The 21,222-nt window shown below is 50.0% G+C and overlaps 1 protein-coding gene across 1 annotated transcript in view; it reads left to right on the top strand.

Moving 5' to 3' along the window:
* Positions 1-706: 706 nt before the first annotated feature.
* The window catches only part of BCL9 (BCL9 transcription coactivator), a 54,536-nt gene continuing 34,020 nt past the window's right edge, over positions 707-21,222 (top strand). The window contains exon 1 of the mRNA XM_042866880.1: positions 707-734. The gene's annotated coding sequence lies outside the window, so the exon portion shown is untranslated. The remainder of the gene's footprint in view (positions 735-21,222) is intronic.

Here is a 21,222-nt window from a genome sequence, read left to right as displayed (position 1 = left end):
ACACCGGCCACGTTTTGGTTTATCTTCTGCTGGACGGAGGGCGTGTAGGCCTGGATGGTCAGGGTGCCACTGAAGGGCTCAGCCCCAGCCCGAGCTCAGGGGCAGTGTGGCCTGGGAGCCACTACGATTTCCTCACTGGGTTCCCACAGAAGCCCCAGAGAGCTGGAGGTTGGCGGTTCCTGGGGCACGGGCCCTCAAGAGGAGCCAAAGCTGGGATGGGGACGACGGCCACGTGAGATGGCTCCCTCCTCCTCGGGCACGTCGCGCCCACCGCCCAGCAGCTCGGTGGCGGAGCTCGGCGGGCACCGCGGCTCTCGGCCGGGCTCCCCGAGAAGGAGGGAGGCCGAGGCGGAGCGCTCCCCAGGGGCCGGGGGCCGCCGCCGCCGGTGCGCGCGAGGCGGGGGAGGCCGCGACGCGTCCCGCCCGCCACTGGGGCGGGGGAGGCGGCGGGAGGGGGCGCCTCGTTTGCGGCTTGTCAGCAGCCGCGGGAGGCGAGCGCCGTGCGCCAGAGCCGCTTGGCATGAATGCCTGGGCCGTACCAAGCGCCGCGGCGCCCGCGGGGGGAGGCCGCCCCGCCGCCCCGCCGCCCCGCGCAGACAATAGGCCCCGCCAGCCTTCCCCCTAAGTTGCCTTGATGCTGCCCTAGCGCCCTGCGAGCGCAGGCCGGGCCGCCGGCCGCCTCCCGCCGCCCGCCCCGCCGCCATGCCGCGCAGCGCGCCCTCCGCCTGAGGCAGGTAAGCTGCGGCCGCCGCCCGGCCCGGCCCCGGGACGCCTCCGCCGCGGCGGCCGCCGGCGGTGCGTGCCGCAGTCCGGCCCGGCGCTGCGCGGCGCGGCGGGGGGCGGAAAGTTTTGCGGCGGGCGGGCGGCGCCGTGCCTCGGTTTCCCCCGTGGCGGCGGGGGAACGCGGGGCGCGTCACACCTGTTGGCGGCCGGGCCCGGGGAGCCCCCGCGGGGTCTTTTGTCGGCGGGGCCCGGGAGGGTGGAGGGGGCGGTCCGCGCGCGGTTGCGTTTCGCGCCCCGGGTGCCGTGAATCCCGGAGGGGTTCTGCCCTCGAAAAGCCTCTCCGCGCCTCTCGGGAGGTCTGTAAGTTTGGCATCGGGTTTCGCTGGTTTGTGGTCGTTTCGGTGAAAATAAGCGACGGGCTGCGCGAATCCGTCGTCCCCGCGTCCCGACGCAGGCAGAGCTGAGCGGGAGCCGAAGGGGGAGAGGGCGGGCGGCCGTGCCCCGCAGCCGGCGGCGGGAGCGGTGCCTCGCTGCCGGGGGACGAGGGGAGCGGAGGTGGGAGGGAGATGCCGTCGTCCTGAGACCCTGCTCAATCCGGCGGGGAAGATGGAGGCTCTCGCTGCTGTTGCTGCTGCTGCAGAAAAAAAAAAAAAAAAAAAAAAAAAAACCCACAAAAAACAACAACAAAAAAAAGAACGTGCAAGGCACAAATCTCAGCTGGCTTCTCTCGCTATCGCTGCCTCCCTCTGCAAAATAAATAAATAAGCAGCGAAAGAATCAAAGCAGAAAAGCATGGCTGGGTGTAGCGCTCTCCACGATGCCTCCTCCATCCCGCGCTGTGCAGGCGGAAGCCCGGTGATGGAGGCGTGCGGGGAGACTCGCTCCGGGGTTTTGGGCACGGCAGGGGAGAGCTCTCTGGCTGGGCTTGGAAGCTTGGAATGGGCCTCATTGGGCAGTGAGGTGGGGACGGAGATGCTGGCCTCATGCAGGCGGACCAGTGAGGAGCTTGTGCCGCCGGCTCTAATGGTTTTGGTGCCGGTGGAAAACCAGCGGGAGAGGTGCTGGCAGGTAGGGAGCGGGGGGATAAGGGTGGCCGATGGAGACGTGGGAGCAGCTTGGAAATGAGGGAGAATTTTGAACTCAGTGAGGGCAGAGTAAGGGGCGAGCATGGGTGAGCCAGATGTGGGGCAGCAGGGCTTTGGGGCGCAGAAGGAAGCGGAGGTCTGTGTTTCACTGCTGAGAAAGGGAAGGGAGAGCTCCTCATAAGAAGCCCGAGGGCTGGTGGCAGAGAGTGTGTGGCTTGCCTTGTCTGTGAGTGGTGTAGGGCACCTTCTGTTAGCGTGAATTGGTGAATCTCTGTTGATTATGTTGGAATCTGTCAACAACAAGGACAAATCTGATGCTTCCCAAGCCTTAGTGAAATAGGCCTAGGGGTGAAGTCAAGCTTCTCACATGTACTGTACTCCTGTTCTCGGAAGCAGCAAGTTTTTGCTGGTGTACCTGCATTAGTGGCATGCTCTGGAGGGGCAAGGGGTACGTGTTATAAACATGGTTCTTGGTAGGCATGGCTTGGTTCTCTTGTTTTCCTCGCTGTGGATCAGAGCTCATTCTATCAGTGAGACACCAGAAGGATTTTACATCCAACTTTGCACGAGAGCTGATGTGAGGTACAGGGCAGTCAAGACTGAAAACCAAGATGTACCACACTTTTGCATTTCTGTTCCCTACAGCAGTCTTGTGATGGAGCAGATACACACCGCAAACATCACACACACAAACAATGCCATAAAAATTTTATGCACATATACATGCAGACAGCTGATCTCGGGTTCTCTGTGTGTCTCTTACTGAAGATGAGGAGAGAAGGAAGGCAATGCCTGCACCTGGCAGAGAGGCTGGCATGCTGTGCACGTGGACGTATTGTACATGTACACGCTCTTCCCATCCTCTCTGGGATCACCTGCCTGGAGTGCAGCCGGGTTGGCAGCGTGGGCAAATTCTGCCCCCAGAAGGCAATTTGATGCCCTTTCTTGTTCTTGCTTTGTGCCAAACAACAGAGACCACTAATGGGCCCCTGCTTGGTGTGTTGAGAGGAGAGGCCAAGGGCTAAGCAGGCACAAAGGCTGTGGCAAGGAGCCTTGGGCAGAGCCACAGTGGGGATGCTGGGGAGGGAGCAGGGCCCTGGAGAAGGCAGTGAGGCGGCAGCACTGAAGCGAAGGCGTGAGGACACCATGTTGGGGGAGGAGAGCAGGCTGCTGTTTCCACATCATCTGAAAACTCAACCTGCTGTCAGGACAGAAGGAAGGCTTGTGCATATTTTATGTCACTTTTCTCCTTCTAGGACAACCTGCAGATCTGATCAGCGATGCACTTTAAAATCCTAGATGTGTCGTTCAGTGAGGGTAACTGGAGGACAGGAATGATTCTTAGCCTCCTGCCCCTCTCCTTTGTGGATGGACGGCTTTGTCCCATGCTGCTCTTCCCCACAGAGTGCATATGCAATTAAACTTCAACTACAGCATGGGATGTGCCTGGCTGCATGAAATGGGGACAGAAAATGGCAATGTCTCAGGGCTGAGGGGGCAGGGAGAGGAGCCATGTCTGTCACTGCCTGCAGACGGCTAAAAGGAGCCTAAATGCATAAATTGGTATTCCTTTGAGCTGGTTGCATGTTACTCCAGTGAGCTCCTCTCTTGTGGCTGAGATCTTCAGCAGTAGCTCAGGAGTCAGTGGGGTTCACAGTAAACAAAACACATTTCACTCCTCCCGCTTGCATCTCGCACTTTTTGGGATTGTCAGGCATGAAGGTTTGTCCTCGTCGGTTCTTCAGTGCCACTCTGATGTAGCAGAGCCTCAGTTGCTGCTGGTGCCTCCAGAGATGTGAGCCCCATAGGTGCTCCCTGCCAGCACCTAAGGGTGTACGTAGGCTTCTCAGGCACAGTGGTTTTGATAAGAGCCTTGCAGACATAAACACACACAATATTCCTGTAAGCAAGCTCATTGCCCATTTTGGGGGTACTTGGGAAGCAGGTATTTTTGCTCTGTGATGTGGATTCATGTGTTAGTACTCAAGTTGTTCCCACTTTATCCTTCACTTCTCCCATTGGAGAAAGAGCGGTCTCAAACCCAGAGGTCTTGCAGAAGGTGGGTCCTGATGGTGTACAGCGTGGCAGGGTCCCACAGCATCGTGTGAACGAAGCACGTGTTTTGCACTGAGCGTGACTCACGCTGCGATAAATTTTGCTTGAGCTATGCCTAAGCTCAGTGCTCTGTTGGACAATGAGTTCTGTTTTGTCCTTCCAGCACAAAGCAGCGCAACTTGCCAGTGACATGGACTGTACATGTATTCCCATAACAACAGTATTACAAACATATGGGGAACCTGGTAGAGCAACTGCCGTCCGTGTCTCCATGCAAAACAAGGAGCTAACAAAAACTCAAGTGTCTGAAGCTGTATCTCCCCAGACTGTGATCTCATCAGATTTCCCAAGCTAACCACAACCTGGTCACTGCTTAGATCATGGACTTGGGGGCGGGGGGAAGGCAGCTTGCAGGAATCGCTATTTGTGATTCAGCCCGCTTCCTTCTGACTCAGTGCTGAACCATTCCTCAGTAGGGTATTTGGGGATAGTGTGCTTAGAACATCGCGCATCAGTTTAGTTCTTGGAAGTTGTGCAGCGCCCGGGTTTGCTTACAGCTGAGCTTGCCTCAGCATCTTTCAGAAGAAACGTAAAAACAAAACTGTGAAAACTATTTCTGGCTGTTGAAGACTCCACAGTAATTTTTGCAAGCAAAGGAGGGGGGTGGTCGTAGCCCCGGGCGCTTTGCCAGGTTCCAGCTCAGGAAATTGCAGTCTATCTAGGTAAAACTCCCCTATAGTTTAAATGGAAAAGGTATTCTTCTCTTACTGTCTTACACTGTGAGTGCTATGTTTCTTGGGAGCCTGGAACAGATAATACACTGGAGGCAGAGAAGTGGTTACGGCTGCTTGCTGGGAGATTTTTATGCAAAACCTGGGCCTTTTTTGCATTTTTGAGACGCTTCTAATTGCAAAATGCTGTATGCACTTCAGGTTATTAGAAGGCTTGGCTGAACGTGGATCAATGTGCAAGTGTAAGCATGAGGCAGTATGCTGGGCACTGTTTGCACAACGGGCAGGCAGACAGCAAATGCATGTTTTTCCGATGGCAGAAAAACAAGGAGCGTGTTTTTAGTCTGCATCTGTGAGCTGGATTTTGTATGTTTAGCAGCAGTTGCTTTTGTAAGCTGCTGCTAAAGCACGTAACTGGCCGTGTGCAATTGCAGTAATGGAATGTAAAAATGCAGCTACACACAGACCTGTAATCTTGCATGCAAAATACGGCTGGTCTAGTTCTCCAGGTACAAAAAATGGCCTAAGATCATACTTGCCTTTCCATTTAACTGCGCTCACCTGCACTTTTCAGGTGGCAGCTGTGTGTGTGGAGTGCTGAATGATTATCCTTGCTATTTTTGCTCTGAGGAGGAGGAAATTAAATCATTACTGGTGGTCTGGGTAGTCCATGTGTCATGGTAAGCACAGGATGGAGCTCTGGGGAGTGACAGTGATAATTTCATAACTCTGAAATCCTGAGGAAATGCGTAAAAATGGAAGAAGAGCGAAGCGGTGACCTTCCCTTCGCAATATGCATCCATTGTATTAACCATCGAATCAGTTAATGATGCCAGGATCTGGCTTTGCCTTCTGCCACATCCCATGTGCCCAGGGCTCCCTGGAACAGCACTGTTTTGGCACAGATGGATTCAGGGCTATGTATCAGACCGGCACAGGGCAGCACACACATGAGCATGGCGCAGCCTAGTCCAGGTTCAGCAGGCACTGGCGAGGTGGCGGTGGCTCACTGATGAGTAGCTCACTTTCTCTGCCACTTCACTCTGCAGCTTCTCTGGTGACATCGATAACAAAGGGCTGCTCAGTGGTAGGTGATATGGATCTCTACAGATGAATGGAGCCCACTAAACCTGAGTCAGCAGCACTTCTCGCTAGCACTGGAGCTTGGGTGTCACCATCCAGACCCTGGCTGGGGTGACTTCGGACAGTGCACTGAGTGAGAAGGCTGCACCTTTGCTAGGAAATCAGGAAGCAGGAATTTCTTCCTGAAAAACGTGATGATGTTTTGGGGTTATGCCCATCTTGCCGTCTCGCCATCCTGGGTCCTGGACTGCAGACGCTTCCATTTTGCATGATGCTCGTTGTAATTGAATCTATCAATGTATATTTAATACAGTTGGCACCACAGTTCGTAACTAGGCACTGCTTCCCAGCCTTCTGTCACTTGCTTTCACAATTACCATCTTCAAGTCGCAGCGAATGCTGCCGCTCGGCTCTTTGTCCCATTGTCGTGCTGGCTTTGAGGACCCGCATGTGGCAGCCTTCCCTCTTAGTCCCGTCCCTGGGCCTGGGTGTCAGCAGGAGCTTGGTTAACAGGACCGAGATGTGTTAGGTTTTATTCTCCTCTCTGGTTTGCTAAGTGTGATCACCGGCGAGTCCTTTAACCTTGGCTGGCCTCGGCTGACTTATCTACTCCAGAAAGGTGTTGTAAGGCTTAATTATTGCCAGCTCTTCAGAGACCTGAGGGGGAAAAAATGCATTTTATTCAGAAACGTCTCTGACCTCTCTGGCCTCTGTGAGACATCTTGGTGCTGCTAGGAGGTAGTCTCTGTACTCCCTTAATAATGTTTCTTCAATTTTTCATCTGTACATTCACCCACTCTCTCAGTTGCATGTAAAAATGCCAAGCTGTCTGAAGTCATGGAAATATTTTTATAGTCTTGACAGCCACGACAATCATTCCTCCTCAGTGGTAAACAAACGAGGTACACAACCCGCCATTAACATCAGTTTATAGCTGAGGGACCTTGGTCACTCACCGAGAGGGGAATCCTAGACAGCTCCTGAGCATTCAGTCATAAAGGAGCGCTGCCTGGGGTTAAGAGAGCACCTGATCCTGTGGGCTCTTATGTAGAGTGGGTGGCGGGGAAGCTCTGTTTGCCTGTGTGCATACAAGAGAGCAAACAGGCACTGGCTGTCTGGTTTATTCAGGGCTCTTGGATACCATATTTGACTCAGGTATATGTGTCTTTAGGGGTTTGATGTTTATTTGCGTGCACGGAAAGACAGTTTTCTGCAGTGGCTTCTGAAACATTAAGGTGGTAGAAATAAAGCTGGATAAATATTTGACCCTCTAGAAGGAAAAAGCAAACAAACAAACAAAACCTCTGCAAATGAAAGGTGTTGGTGTGCACTGTAGGAGCAGAGCCCCTATTACTCTTCCTTGTGAGCTGCTGGGGTAGGTGAGCAGCTGGACCTGTGCTGTAGTGTCCTGTCCCTGCTGATGATTCTCCAAAACAGCTGTCTCTTGTTTTGGTGCATTCTAGGCTAATTCACTCCAAGTACCTCTACGTTTGGATCTCTAGAGATGGAGTGTTGGTGAAAAAGAGCAGGTGTGACTCCTGTAGCTACGTTGCTTTGGTTGATCTCTCATTCTTCTCTCAAGCCATCTTTCTACCATCTCTGGGTAGTGATCTCTCTCTGCTGTGCTCAAGAGGAGAAAGTCAGGGTTGTTCTTCACCAGTGTCTCTGACAGGAGTGTTTAAGTAGGAAGCTAAGCTTTTTTTCTGCCATCTCATTCATCCACGGCATCTCTCAGCCTCTGCACCTTAGCTCCTCCATTCTTAAAATGAGGATGACAGGTCTTCTCTCTGCCTTCACAAAATCTTTGAGAGATAGGGAGAAAAAAGCTCAAGGCTTTCTTCCTTCTCAGGGAGACCATAAATCCTTCTCTCACTCTTCCTCTCCCTCCCTTCTCTCTCCTATTTTCCTCTCATTTTAAGGGTTCTTATTATATTCTGTCCCTCTAGGTCTCCTCTACTTCCACCGCTCTGGCAATCTGTTTCTCTCTGCTGTTTCCACATCCCCTTCTATTTGCAGCTCCCTTCCTTCTGTTCATGTCATTTTATTCTCTCACCCTGTATCTCCTACCCTCCCCCATTATTCATGTGCCACACTCTTCATTTCTCCTCTCTCCGGTTGATTCTCCTGGATCCCTTCCTTGTGAGTCTCTCCACCTTGGACCTCTTTTTGCTTTCCTCTGCTGCCTATCCTCATAGCTTCACTGCATGGGAGCTGCTGACTGTGCCTGCAGGCCAGGCTAGCAAGGGCTGAGAGAAAACGACAGCACATGGGATCAGCCTGACAGCCTGAAGTCTGTCGTCTCACATTTTGCCTCCTCGTGTCCCTGTACCTCTTTGGACACAGCCTCGTGGCTTGCTCTGGTCCTGGCTGCTTGTTCTACTCCCACACTCCCTGCCATCCTCTGGCTTTTTGTGATCTACCTGGCTATGGTACAGCCACCTCCTCTGGCCATCACCTGGAGATATCTGTGCTAGTCACAGGCAGAGCAGCAGCCCCCTGCATGGAGGACCTCTTTCTCAGGGTGGGCAGCAGTGGTTCAGCAGACTGATGGGAGTGCTGGCCAGGTAGAGGCTCCTGGCAGCAAAGCATCAAGAGGTCACACAGGTGTCCGTGTGTTCAAGTTCAGCCAGTGTCTGTCAGGACAGGGCATGGTGACTTTCTCCACCATTTCTGAGTAACACCACATTTGTCCCTGCCATGCATGACTCAGTCCTAGGCTAATAGAAGTCATGGGCTTTGGCTCTACTACCCAAACAGTTCCTGATTTTCCTCTTCTGTCTTTGCAGCAGACTGACCTTGCATCCATCCCTCATGCTCTATGTAAGATGCCATAATCCTTTTCAGTTTTTCCCACAGCTGTTTCTCCCCCCTCTCTGTACTTGCTTCACCAGTTTTACTTGGTCCTTCCCTCCTGCTTTGACTCTGGGATAGGTCTCTCCCCAGACTCTTACCATCATGTTCTTCAGCCTTGTTTGCCTCCCCATCTAGTTTCCTTGTCTCCCTGGTCGTGCTGTCAACTGGAGAGAAGGGAGAAGGGACATTGAGACAGCAGATCAGAGAGCAGAGATGAAATGTGGAGTATTACTTGTCAGTGTCCATTGCTTGCTGGTGGCTTTAATCTCTCCTAGGTGTGTGCTATTAATGACACAGCAAAAGTCACTTCTCCCAGAACAGTGATTTTCCCATTGCTTCTACTTCACTATCAGCAAGCTCCTGAAAGGTTAATGAAGTCCTACGGTGCAAAGAGAAAAAGCACATCTTCCCATGTTTTGCATCAGTTAATCCTGTAGATGATGGAGCAGCCCATGTACATGTGGCCCTGTCCTTGAGTCTCATCACCCAAAATGCAGCCCCTTGGAGTGCCACGTAGGTGACCTGCTCGCTCCTGTCCTTGTCATCAGCTTGGGTCAAACTTGGGGAAAAAGCCGTGGCCTCCTTATTCATCTCAATGCATGTTTCACTGCATCTCATGGGACTGGGGAGGAGTACCTAAGAGTATCTCCAAACCTCCCTTGCCTCCCATTGCAGTGGATCCTTTCTTCTCACAGATCCTCTTTAGAAAATGCCTTGTATCAGGTTTCAGGCCCACTGGATTTTTCTCTGTCTGAGAAGGATGGAAAAAATCACTCAATTGGTTTTGAATCACATGAGTGGGAGCAGGAACCAACCCCAGAAGATAAGCGCTCTGACCTTTACCTTGCTCGGAGAACTGAAAATGATAACAAATAAATACATCTTGTTTCTAAGCTAGACTTAGGGATGTGTTCCTGCCGGATGCTGCGGGAGCCAGAGTGAGGACTCTTAGGAGGGCTGGGAATTCCAAACAGGCAACTGCTGCAGTAAGCAGCAGCCCCTTCGCTTTCCTTTTAAAAATGCAGCCAGTCCCAACCCAGACATGTGAGATGGAAGGGGACAGGGTCGGTGTCCCATCTCACCTACCATTCTGCTGTTGGGACCCTGGCTGTTTTTCCAGACTGGCACTGTCAGAGACCATCATCTTCTGCAGCTGCCCTATGGGAGGTGCTGTGGTGATGGTCTTTCTGCAGGAGGCTGGTAACAGCAGGTATTTGTTTGTGGGGTCCTGTGGTGCAGTGTGCAGCTCAAGCACTGACAAGAGACAGCCTGTATCCTGAAGGACTTCTTGTAGTCCAAAATTAGGGCATTCTTGGTGCTTTCTGTAGTGGTTGTGACTTGATGTTCCTCCACCTGGGTGTTGCTTCCCTTCCTTCCTCTGTTACTCAGGGAGCTTGTTTGCTTGGTTTCTGCCATCCAAACCACTGGCAGCTGAAGAGAGTACTGTATGCAGCGCTTGGGGAGGATGTTAGGAGGCTCCTGGCACTCAGTCAGCATAAAGCATCTTATTTATTGGTGTTTTCTGCTCAGGTGGGATGCATTTCTGTTCTCGAGCTCCTGAATTTCTCCTCTTTAGCCATTCAGAATGATCCCTTTGGCCTAGTGTGTGCTTCTGCTGAATGCTGCCCTGATGATGTATCCACCATTGCCTTGCTCAGACTTTGGGTTCGACGGTTGTGTTTCTGTTAGAAGATCTCCAACCCACTCCTTTCCTCAAGATACCCAAATAAATGTGATTCAATGGGCCACGGGCTGCTCTGTTGCAGCATGTGGAAGCATGTGCATTTCCAGTATGCAATCTGATATGCGTATGGATGATTGCATTTGTAGTCTGCTGGTGTATCTGGACCAGAGGAGGTAGCACGGAAGGCCTGGGCAGCTGGGAGGAAAGGAATGACAGGACTGCCAGAGGAGGGAGGAGTGAACTCTGGAGCTGCGATGGGAGTGGGTAACAAGTGGAGGGGGGGGATCAGAGCTGGGAGCCATGTTGCTCTCTGAGGAAAATGGCAGAGATAGAATATTGTTTGCAGAGGATTCCTGTGTGTGATATGTGAATCTTATACTGATGTGCCACATAACGAAGTGGCACTTGTCTGGAAATGCCTCAGGCAGCTGGAGGGTCTGCTCCAGGAGGTGTTGGTACCGGGTTAAGCTGGTGTAGGGAATCCTGCTGGGCTCCCCTCTGACAGGCTTTGGGAAAGAGAAGCCTGTTCGGGAGGCGTGTGGAGGAGCTGTGACTCACCAGGGAACAATGATCATGTGAGGACAAAAGGGCAGGCTGGAAGAAGACCTGAAGACAATGGCACATTCCTGGTGTCAGTGGCTTTGGCTCTGGGGTTCGGGCTTGAAGTGGAAGAAAACATTAAAGAACGAAGTGTTTAGGAGCAATAAAGGGAGCTGGTGAGAGAAAGCCAACAGGAAGGAGAAAGCAGATTTTACTGCATGCAGAGTTGTTCGTCACCTTGAAGCAGGTCTTGGAATCTTGAAGAAGCTGGAAGAAAGGATGCAAGGGAAGGAGTGATCTGTGTGGTGAATGTGATGGGCCTGTACTATAGCACAGACCTGTCAGTTTGCAGCCTCAGCGGCTGTGACAGGCTGAGCAGAGGTGTTGAGTTGCTCTGGGAGTGTGGGGATGGGAGGCCATGTATGTCTGTGACGTTAGTAGCACAGGCAGGTGGGGCTGAAGATCTGAGTCCTGCCTTGCATTAGCAGGATGTCCAGTTATTTCAAAAGGTGCTTTTCAATAAGTGGCTTTCTTTCAGTCAGCATGAAGCTAAAATCAGCAAATAATGCAGGAGAAAATCACGCTGCTGTTGCAAAAAACATCTTTCGGGTGAAAAGCAACAGTTGAATTCCTGTTCGACTTAATCCCTAAGCTAACCAGATAAAAATCCAGCACTCAAAGCTTTTGTTTTTAAGCTTCGTCTTACCACTGGTTCAACCCAATTGGCATTAGGCAAGGAACACCGCACTGCCTGCCTGCTGCTGTTTCCATCAACCAAAGGCAGGTCTAAGTGGTAGTTTTGCTAACAGCTGCTTTGACTTGGTGTCTCTTTACCTGAGAGTCTCAGTGCTGAGCTGGTGCAGAAATTCTGAGACTAGGGGAGAGGAGGAGAAGCTGCAACATAAACACGGCTTGACAGGCTGTCCTTTATTTTTTCTGAGTGCAGTGAGAAGTCGGCTCTGTTAAAACCAGCCAGGCTGTAAGCAGAATGAGCCTGGGAGAACAGGAGCTCCATTTGCCAGTCAGCTGCTTCCCTCGGCCATGCTGTGAGGTGCGCTGAGCCTCTGTTACCAAACGCTTGGGATGTAATTTCTAACCATACACAGCATCGATGCAAATCATGCAACAAGTACATTCAGTGTGCTTAAGAAATGCTTCGGTGGTAGGGGTGTGCTGAGAAGGTGACTGGGACTGGGTGAGGGTGATTGATAGGTTTTCCTGAACTGGACTACTATGGGATATGGCTCTGTTAATGCACGGTGTCCTTTAGAGCAGGCGGTGACTTGGGCCATCCAGTGGGAATGCCACCGGAGAGCATTGCTGCACCTTGGGAAGAGCCCTGAGGTCTGGGACTTGGGTTCCAACAGGGCTTCTCTGCTGGGGAGGGACAGTCTATCTCAAAAGCCAAGTGCTGGTGAGTCCAGGAGTGATACAATCACCCCTGGATTTTTTTTTGTGTGTGAACTCCTAGAAGTCATCTATGTTGGTATAAATGAGATCATTTGGCCTAATTAGTTCCAAGCTTAATTAGCAGTAATTATCCCAACATGGGAGTAATACCCGAGTAGGAAGTACTGAGTCCTCGATTAGATAGATCTCTAATTGGTGTTACAATATTGTAATTAAAGCATGCTTATACGCCTCTGCCTCTACAAGTGATTTGTTTTATGTCTGATTAAACAGGGAGTCCGGCAGCCTCGAGGAGGCCAGGACATCACCGCTGATTGAAACACTGTATTATTCTTTGTTATAGGAAAGAGATGATGAATCACATCCACTAGAAAACACTGTGGGCCAAATTAATCCTTAAAGTAATTGCTGCTGGAGTTGGGGAAATTGCAACAGGGGTGAATTTGGCCTCGAGTACATAAGCTCTATCTGTATATCACACAGTTAAACAAATACTCATTTGAATGTGCAGTCTGGCAATTACACAATCAGACAAATGCAAGTAACTTAATCTGCATTTGCAATCACTGGATTGCATGGGTGAGCTTATTTCACAGCCGTCGCTGCGAGAGGGCCTGCTCTGCTCAGGTGCTGCAGTCATCTGGATGGGAACGCTTCACCCTGGGGCCTGCAGCAGTTCAGATGGCTGCCACGGGGTGCTGTGTCCACGCTGCAGGGAGCCAGAGGTGCCTGGGGGGTCCTTGAGAGCGCCTTGCTGGCCAGCAGAGGGTCCCCATCCTTCAGCTTTAGCGCCTCTAATCTGGCCGGTTCCTAGCAGCAAGCCCTTTGGGAGAGCAGGTAATCCTACAGTTTGAAGAGGTTAAAGAAGAAGAGAGCGAAACGGGAGCCTTCTGAAATTAGTCAGCTTCAAAGCATGAAAGCTTCCTATGTCTTTTTAAGAAACCACCTCCTTAGAACTTGGCAAGTGCAGTGCTTTATTACTTATCTCTTTGCTACATGAGTGGGCGACTGTACTTCCTGATTCGGCTCTTCGATATAGAGAGATCAGCAGCATAGGTCTGCAGGGGACAGCGACTCCTCGCCTACAGAAACTAGCAAATAAGAATCGAGATGCGTGCATCTTCTGGCTGCCACAGAAATCCAGGCATATTAGACTCGTAGCCAAAGGCAGACATGCAAACAGCTCTTTGCCAGCTGTTTCCATGTTACAGTTGCAGCAACTGATGCACAAATCGGTTACTCGTCTTGCTGGAGTTTGTGATGTGTACAGAATCAGCAGCGTGCAGCAGGTCGCATCGCCTCCTGCTGCACTCACTTTTCAAAAGGGGGGAGTCCAAAAGCAGAGAGAGATGAGCAGGGAAATCAAATGCACCGCATTCTGTTAAAGCAGCGTTAGGGATAAGAACTGAAACAAGCCATGTACAGGAATTCAAAAGCAAGGGGTTTCCATAGCAGCATTGCTTGGCCATATTGTATATACACTATTTTGCATTGCTCTCATGATATCAAAGGCATGGTCTAATATCTGTGCGTGCAATATGTCTGAATCAGAGTTGCTATGAAACTTAAGGCTGAATTACACCGCGGAGGCATATTCTTGTGCAGTGCTGGGAGGAAATAACAGAATGAGGTTTTGTTAAGATTTTTCTCTGGTGATACATTTTTCTTAGAGAACTGCTGATTTGCCAAAGCTGCTGCTGTTTTCGGGAAATGTTGGTTCTGGTTTTGTATCCCTTCTTGGAGAAAAAGGAAAGTGGAGAAAAGTTTTGAAACTTCAAATGCCCCCGTGTTTGAAAGTTCTCAATATTGTAATTCAGTCCTTCAGAGCGATCAGTTCTTTTTAAGTAAATTGCTACAAAATATGTCTAAGTTTGAAGTAAAGTGCTTCGAGAAGATAAAATGAAACCGTGCCTTTGATTCATTTGATCACAGTTTCTGGGTATGGGTTGTGAAAGCAATTTTTCCCCTTAATTACGTATGGAACAATGGTTTGAAATCTCTGAAAGTTTCAAAGGAAGAGAAAGCCTTCCCCTCGCTCCATTCAGCAGGTGAGGAGATCCCAAGCAGGGGAGCTGCTGCCTCTCCCTGCTGGGTGCCCCACACCTTCCCACCTCTGTGTGCACCGCAGGCATTGGGCTCTTCTATGCAGCACAGATCTTCCTTGTGCTCAGCCCCGCTCACAGCATCTTATCCATGCTCTGAAGCTCTTCAGGGCGTAAGGAGGGACATTCCACCCGGGATTGAAAGGAGCACTCGCGCTCCTGGAAAAGCCCTGTGAGTTGGTTCAGCATCATCCTTTCTGCTGGCTGCAGAGTTCCCTCGCTGTCAGCATTCCCAAATGCTGGTGGAGCCTGCATGCCAATGTCTCCTCTCCTCCTGCAGCCTGCGTGCCGATGTCTGCTCCTTTCCCCCTGCTCCCTGCTGTTGAAATTGCCAAGCTTTTGCTTGTGCCTGAAGAGTTCAGACTTGCTTTGCTTTGCATTGAAGCCATTCTTGTTTACGGCAGAGACTGCAAGAAGGGGTGTAGGACAGAGGAGAAAAGATGACAGCTTGTTTTTGCTATATGGCAGTGACAGATGCCGGGTAATAGACAGAGGCAAGCTGACAAACATCTGAATGAGTGGAAGAGACTCCTAACCCAAAGGGAGGAGTTGTGGTTTAGGTTAAAGCCACAGAGGAAGTGAAGGAGGTTACCACTTTCCTGTCTGTGGGCAGGAGGTTCTCCTTGTGATCATTTGAAGGCTTAGCTGTAGCTCATTCTTCCCTAGGAACATGCTCATCCGTGTACTTCTTGAAAAGCATTCGATCTGGCTTCTGATCTCGGGAGTGCCAAACATCCCCTTTATCCACAGAAGCCAGCAGGAGCCGAGAGTTAAAGAACTGGGAATCGCAGCCTAATTTATGGAGCCAGATTTTTTCAAGCACATTGTTCAGCCACATGTTTTGTGTGGTGCTAGGGCGTGTGGTACATTGCTCCTCGCCTCCTCCCCTAGCGGGTTCCACTCGGATGTTTTGTTGTGAGTATCGGTACCCCAGGGGCTGCTGGCTGGCTGGCTGCGGGCTGTGGCTGTCTTGTCCCTGAGCAAGTTGTGCAGCCTGATCCGGCACTCTCGTGTGCTGGTGCGGGGCAGACTGGATGCCATCGGTGGCCTGTGATCAGTATTTCCCTTGATTTTCACGGTGTTAAAAGCCTTACTTTTAAAGGCTTGGAGGTTCCATCTGTACGTGGAGGAGAAGTTTGTTGTGTCTCAGTTTGATGGTCTTGCCGCTTGCCTGCGAGGAGAGTGGCTGATCAGCCCCGGTGTGCTGCAGGAGGCATGCCTAGGGGGAGATGAAAGAGAGCAGGACTGCCCTTACAAGAAAGCAGACCTTATCCTGAGCCCGAGCATGGGCATGAGAGCTGGTTGTCTTAACCCAAGCTATCAGCTGCCTTATGCACAGTGAGAAGCCCTGTCAGTGACAACGACTTCGGTTTGTGCTGCCAGGACCTTCTGATCACTGTGCACTACTGTACATGAGAAGAGCATCTGAAAGGTGCTCTCTGAAGAGCCATTATGTATTCTGTGGTCTCTAACCTTCCATTAGCAGATCACCTTAGCCCCTAACCCTGTCGCTGGGATGCGGTGGAGTCATTTCATCTACCAGGTGTGAAAATCATATTTGACCATGTGAGGATTGTCGCTCTGTCAGGTGCACTACAGTCTCTATTTTTTTGTTTGGTTGTTTGTTTTCTAGAAAAAGACTTTGTTAGAACTACAGGGTATCATTAAAGATTTATATGTGGCAAATGCATCCTTTTTTTTTCCTTTATTTTTTTGCAGAGCGTTTCATTTTAGAGACCTTCACAGTATTCATTTCAAGTAGAATTTCCTCCTCTGTTTTAAAATATTTCCTTTGCCTATGGATTTTTGCGTTACTCACAGTGTGCAGTGCTTTCCCCAGACTACACTATTAAGCCGAGGTTCCTTGCTGACAGCTTTGAGGGACAGCTTTTGAAGCCAGAAAGTCAATTTGCTGTGTCCTGAGCTGTCACCCAGCATTGCATCCTTCCTGCTCCAGGTTGTATTCCAGCATCTAACAGAGCTGTGGGTTTGCCTTTGACTTGTGCTGATGTGTCCCCAGATGGTTCCGGCAGTAGCCCAGAGCTTGAAATGGGAGGTGTTTGTTTGAACTGATGTGCACCAGCCCTTGCCGTGCCCTGCAATGAGGCCCCAGACCACTGTTCTGCTGGCAGGGAAGGAGCTCTGTGATGGCTAGCTGACATGGGGGATTCAGCCATCTTCTGGTGGCTCGTGCATGTCAGACATTGGAGGGCTGGTTCAGAGCTTCAAGCATCTGGCTGATGGTATTTGGCTTTGTTTACTGTAGTGCTATAGCCTTAGGGCCGCAGAAAGTGCAGCTTTATTGAAATCATTGGAGTTGTGCTTGCTTATGGCAGCAGGCAACTGGGGACATGTTTTTTTGGAGCATGTTGCCAGGAACATAAACCCTTTTCTTTGGGAGATGCTTTGTAAGGATGTGAGTGCCTCATGTGAGCGCCTGGGAAACATTGTCCTAATGGAAACAGGATGCAAAAATGATTGGGTCTCAGAACAACTGTTGTTTCTCCCCTACATTTGTGACTTACCAAGTCTGCCTTCTGAAGGTTCCGGACAATATATGCACCACTGAAAACTGGGATGCCACAGAGGACACAGCAGTCTCTGTGTGTGTGGAGATAGTGAACCAGGTAAGGAAGCAAACTGACTTGTGTGGTACAAGGGCAGGCAGCAGTTGTGTTAACTGGGCCAAGTGGCAGCAGTCTTTGTTGTTGTCTCATTCTTAAGCTGAAGGTACCTGTGCTTCATGGTTCCAATGCTTACAAGAGATTCATGCTACACCCTTTGATGTTGGATACTTATATAAAAGCAATTACCAAAAATGCAAGTGGTTTTTGAAAACAATGTGGCCAGAGTATTACCCGCAGTCCTTGTTTCCTGGCTGGATTTCTGGCATTCATTTTGTTGTGGCCTAAGAGAAAGGACAGGCACAAGGTTCAGGCTGCCTGCAGGAACAGCCCATGTTGCAGGCAGCTGTATCCCGTGAAGGTAACATTAGCTAAGCAGGTCCCCTCTGCAGCACCATCTCACTTGTTAAATAGATGCTCTGAGATATAAAGATGTAGACAGAAAAGAAACATGCTGTCCTAGGTGTCTCTGAGGAGCTGCAAGGCAGGTATTGTGAGCAGATGCATCCATACAAGGGAGTAAACTGACATAATTTAAAAGAAGCTGGCAGATTTTGTGCTCAGATGGACTAGGAACTTTCACACAGTCTGTTCTTGCAGTTCAGCTGTGAGAGGCCAACACCTTCAGCAGAGAGTGACTAGCAAAACGTTTGGACAGAAGTATGTCCAGTCATGACATCTGTTGCTAAAGTAGTCCAAGTGCACAAGTGAAAATGCAGGACTAGAGTGAAGCGTTTATGTAGCTATGCCAAAACTCTCAAGTGCCCTCTAATAGAGATGGGTATAAGATGCCTGTTTTTGTCAGTATGGTCTTCTGTCATCTGGGATCTTGCAGATCTGAAAAGCCTCCGCTGATTATTGCAGGAGAAAGTCAGCAGCACGTGCTGATAGTAAAGCAGTGTCTGAAGAGCAAGGGGGAAATCTGATTGTTTTCTATGGAGGGTTTCACTATTTTATGTAATCTTCGTGCAGCACCTATAAATCAGTGACTAGCACTTCTCGAATGTATTGCCTTCATCAAAAGCTGTTTGAAACAACAGGTAGCACCTATTCATTCAGTCTGAGCTCCCCTGACATTTTTAAATGACAGATAATGAAAACTGTCTTCATTATAACTCAAGCAATTTCATCAGGCTGTCACCAGCAAACAATGGCAGACTAGAGACTGAGCAGCCCTCAGCACCACTCTCCTCTGCACCTGTGCAAATTTGCACGTCTTTTGGGGTGCTAGGATGTGATGCAAAATGTGGCCGACTGCTGTCTGTTTCCATTCAGCTGGGGAGGGGATTCCTGAGCATCGAGTCAGAGCAGCCTTTTCTGCTGCTTCTGGGAAGTGTAAGGAGGGGTGATTTCTCAGGTGAGAAGATTTCTAGTATGGAAGGCACTTGCGGTCAGTAGGAACATGTTAAAATTTGTCTGGAAAGCAGCGGTCAGATGGCATAAAAATGGAGCGCAAATGTGAGAATGATTGTGGGTGAGAGACGTGGCTTATCTCACAGAGTGCTGAATTCTGCACTGCCTTCAGTTTATGAATGGATTTAAAGCACTGTGCCAAGCAGAGCATATTGCAGTTGTCTAATCCTAGGTGACAGCGGCAGGCATGATAGTAGGCAGAGCTGCATCCAAGAGGACTCATCAGATCAGTCCAGGCAGCCTGGCATTACGGCTACCTGATCTGCGGGAATCGGTCCCAGCCCCTGAGTCTGAACTGCCAAAGGGAAACCTCGTTGCAGGAGCAGCTGTTCCTGTGTGCTGCTAGCTTATCTTGCCCCGCTTGTCTCTCCCCAGCCAGCATTGCTTCAGGCGTGCTTGAGCTGAACGTCAGTCACTCGGGTCCTTCTCACCTCGCTCCCCCCATTCACAGGCTTAACCCAGCTGCCCCCCGCAGTTAGTTTAAGAGGGAGCAGAAGGAGCATCTCGCAGCAAAGCATCGTTTGTGTGGGACGGCCGTGGTATGGAAGAGGCTAGCACTGGGGAGTGAATTATAGGGGCACGGGGAGGAAAGAGGCTGCGGTAGAGAGAGGGTTGTTATTGGAGCACACGGGGAGCCAAATGACTGAGATAGAGGGTGTAGATAAATAGTTAGAAATAGCCACAACGGTGTGATTTGGAAGGAAAATCAGTCACTGCGTCAGCCTCCAGTGGCGCTCAGTTTAGGGAGCCGAGTGGTAAATTACAGGCAGGTTAGGGCTGCAAGAACGTCGGTGACCCTGCGAGGTGCTGGGGAGAGAAAAGTTGCGGTAGCGGGGAGTAAGATTCAGATCTCATCTGTCTGAGTATGAGTATCTCAAGGTGAAATAACAGAAGGAGAGGAGGCGGGAATATTGATTTCTGCCTCACAAAACAGACAACAACGCCTACTTTTTCATAGCAAGAATTTAACCATTCGCTTTAACGGGCCAGTCTGCAGTACCGTGGGGGCTTGGTTTCTTCTTCATGTGCAATCTAGAAGGGAAGTCATGCTGAAGTTATTTTTATTTTATTGTAGCCTCGTGGGAGAGATGTGAGCCACGTTTTACCCTCAAACATCTGTGCGCTGACTGTAGGGGCTGCTGTGGTCTGTGGTGCTGCTGCCCCGTTGTACAGTGGGCGGGCACCCCAAGCAGCCAGATGCTGGAGATACAAGGAGCCCGCTATGCCAAAAGGGCTGTTGTACATGTTGACCACAGATGACTTCTGCCTGTCTGTCTGTCTGAAAGCAGACTTAGCCTTCTTCCCTTAGCCTCTACCCTGTGAAAAGGATGCTGCTAATGGAAGGCGATTTCTTCAGCTCTTCGGGACATTTGCGGAAATATTCCTTTGGGGTTAACATTCTGTTTGGTTGGTTTGATGCCATGAAATTGCACGTGTGTGTGCCCCTGCGCAGTGGGACAGGCATTACAGAGCTATGTGGCTGTGCTAGGGTGCTTGCTATGTTGGAACAGGCTCATCAGGTGGCTGAATGGAAGCGGGAGGTGAGCTTGGCAATTTTCTGGGCTGCAGCCATGCCTATTCTCATTGCAGTCAAAGACAATCATACGCATACAAAAGGAGTGTAAAGTGATGGCTGAGAATCTTAAAATGCTCAAGGGCCAGGCAGTTCCGCAGCCAAATTCTCCTGGCAGGGCCACAGCGCTTGCTGTATGTTGGCGGTTCTCTGTAAAACATAGGAGCAGTGTAATGGGAACAGTGTTCCTGGGCAAACATTGGTTTTGGAACCTCCTGTGTGCCAAATTTTGCCACCTCTGTTTTGCATCAATTCATATTTTTCATGCAGTGCATGACCATATGTTTCCCCAGATTCTGTTTACCTGATTTCCCTTCTGATTCAATATCTCTTCTCTTTTTTTTTTTTAAAAAAAAAAATTATTATTTTTTTCTTTTTTTTAATCACAGGGGATAAAACTGAGCATTTATCTGTACTGCTGCATAGCATTTGCCTCATACCTGCTTGTTGACTTTGGAGATGACTCTTTAAATAAGGCAAGAGCTTCCTGCGCCTATGATGTTACAATGTGTGGGATTTGTTCATCACATCTCAGTTTTGTTGTGGGATAATTTGAACATTGGATGTGTAAACAGAAGTGTACTTATATTAAGTGTAAGAAGTGTTTGTCCTGGGGAGGTGAGTTTAGTTAGCCCTTGAAGAAAGGCAGATCAACTAGAAGGCTGCCTGGAGATGCATTTCTGTCATGTATTTCAACCACAGGTCTGGCTCAGTGCTCCAGCCCAAACCTGATTAGGGCTCAGGTTGTTTGGAGATTGATGAGTGAATAGGAAAACACCAGATTAAATGCTTCTCTGTGCAGATAGGAATAGTGAGAGTGAGGCATTACTTGCCCAAGCTGAGTCTGCCATCATCTGTATGCTGTTGCCACAGGGTGATGTTGAGCAGCCTGCACTGCCTGCCTTCCTAGCAGACATCTGCACCCTCTGCAGCCAGCAAGGCAGTGGCAATCCATATAGGTGAGCTACAGGAGGCTTTATCCCAGGAGCAGGGACAGAAGTAGGGATGTTTAAGTGTGTTTTTGCAAGAACGTATATACGTGTCTGCATATATATGTGTATATGGATATTGTTAGAGATATGTTTGCTTTTCCCTTCTCTATGAGTTTGTACGGTTCCACACACATCAAGGTGCAGAGGGACCATTCACCTGAAACCATTAAGGAGTGTTCTTTGGTGTTTGCAGGTTTGAGGATCGACAACACTGTCTGGGCTCAGAGTAATGTTGAATGCTAAAAGAAACTGAGCTACAAACAAAGCCACAACCATCTGCCCCCCTCCCCCTAATCTCCATTTCCTCATCTTTCTGGAATGATTTATAACAGATAAAATGTTTTTTTGGAAGAG

The sequence above is a fragment of the Lagopus leucura genome, unplaced genomic scaffold, assembly GCF_019238085.1.
Source record: "Lagopus leucura isolate 7727_CA_CO unplaced genomic scaffold, USGS_WTPT01 Super-Scaffold_100001, whole genome shotgun sequence".
Taxonomy (NCBI): Eukaryota; Metazoa; Chordata; class Aves; order Galliformes; family Phasianidae; genus Lagopus; species Lagopus leucura.
This window is presented reverse-complemented; position numbering and strand designations above follow the sequence as displayed.